Genomic DNA, 2,186 nt, shown 5'->3' with positions numbered 1-2,186 from the left:
TCTTCTGAGGGATTCTTGCCCGCAGTAGTATACCTGATGGTCATCTGAATTAAATTCACCCATTCCTGTCCATTTTAGTTCGCTGATACCTAAGATGTCGATGTTTAGTCTTGTCATCTCTTGTTTGACCACGTCCAGCTTTCCTTGATTCATGGATCTTACATTCCAGGTTCCTATGGAGAAAAAATCTTTACAGCATCGGACTTTCCTTTCACCACCAGACATATCCACAGCTGAGCGTCCTTTCGGCTTTGGCCCAGTCGCTTCATTCTTTCTGGCGCTACTAGTACTAGCCCTCTGCTCTTCCCCAGTAGCATATTGGACGCCTTCCGACCTGAGGGGCTCATCTTCCAGCGTCATATCGTTTTGCCTTTTGGTACTGTCCATAGGGTTTTCATGGCAAAGATACTGGAGTGGTTTGCCATTTCCTTCTCCAGTGGATCACGTTTTGTCAGAACTCTCTGCTATGACCTTTCCGTCTTGGGTGGCCCTGCACGGCATAGCTCATAGCTTCATTGAATTACGCAAGCCCCTTCGCCACGACAAGGCAGTAATCCATGAAGAGGACAACTTACTTACTTACTTACTTACTTACTTACTTACTTACTTACTTCTCCCTTTCTCCTTATTTCCTCCTTTCCTTCTTTTCTTTCTTTTTTTCTATCCTTCCATCCATCCAACCATCCATAAAGGCAGCCAATGATACTTTTATTAATTAATAGTGACCTTTAAAATTTCTGAATTAAAAAACAGCCTTAAACAGCATTTCTGTGTCCATCAACATCTGAACAGCCCATTTATGGTATAAATAATAATCAAAACTGCCCTCCTTCTTCCTTCTCCTTCTCCTCTGCTTTCTTCTTTTTTCCTCCTCTTTCTCCTTCTTCTTTTCCTTCTTCTCCTCATCCTTCTCTTCTTTTTTGTCTTATCCTTCTCGTCCCTCTCTTTCTCCTCCTCCTCCTCCTCCTCCTCCTCCTCCTCCTCCTCCTCCTCCTCCTCCTCCTCTCCTATTTTTTTCAAGAGGACAAACTTACAATTGCAATTGAAACAGAAGAAAAATAACCAGGAACCCATGCCTGAATGTTCTTGTTTGACGACAACTTGCATCGAAAATGTGAAACTGAACAATCACCATTTCTCATTGCTTTCTGACTTTGGTCTAAACAAAGGATGTGGTTACGTGACATCTATGGGAAGCTGTTATTTTATTTGCAAGCCGGGAGAGAAAGAGGAGGGAAGGATTCCCAGTGATTTTATTAAAAAAAATTTTTACCAAGTTAGAAAGATAAATATAATAAAAAAGTTAAAAAGAAAAAAGTTTAAAGCATCAAAGACAGAAAACAGAAAAAGAAACAGATAGCTAAGGAAGCAGCTTCCAATCTTCTTCACAGCAGTTAAAGATACTTAAAATCATTTCTCCCCTTCCAAATTGCATAACGTAGTTTCTTTCTTCCCATGTTCTGTTCTTAAAGGTAAAGGTAAAGGTTCCCCCCGCACACACGTGCTAGTCGTTTCCGACTCTAGGGGCCGGTGCTCATCTCCGTTTCAAAGCCGAAGAGCCAGCGCTTGTCCGAGGACGTCTCCGTGGTCATGTGGCCGGCATGACTAGATGCCAAAGGCGCACGGAACGCTGTTACCTTCCCACTGTAGTGGTCCCTATTTTTCTACTTGCATTTTTACGTGCTTTTGAACTGCTAGGTTGGCAGAAGCTGGGACGAGTAACAGGCGCTCACTCTGCTACGCGGCACTCGGGATTCGACCTGCCAAACTGCCGACCTTCTGATCGACAAGCTCAGCGTCCTAACCCACTGAGCCACCGCGTCCCTTTCTGTTCTTAGTAAGCAGTAGATCCAGTTCATTTTTAATCCATTGTCAGCAAAAAGTCCATAAAGGGTTTCAGGTCAAAAAGTCCATTAAGGATAGGCAGCTGAATCCACACGCATTGGGCTCCATGTTCGACTTCTCAGCGGGACCCACTTTGCAATGTGCTGTGCGTTATTATCTAAGTCAAAAGCCACAATTTGAATTCTTCCTCAGGGGGGACATGGAAGTGGGGTGGATGCAGGGCAGTGAAGAGGGGATTGTGAGATGAAAAGCAGTGCATAAATAATACATGTATCCCTTGGCATCTTGGACACCACTCCAATATTCTTTCTTTTTCTAAGTCAACTTGAAACTGAAAGGAA

This window comes from Vipera berus (assembly GCF_964194415.1).
Source record: "Vipera berus genome assembly, chromosome: W".
In the NCBI taxonomy this organism is placed as follows: domain Eukaryota; kingdom Metazoa; phylum Chordata; class Lepidosauria; order Squamata; family Viperidae; genus Vipera; species Vipera berus.
This window is presented reverse-complemented; position numbering follows the sequence as displayed.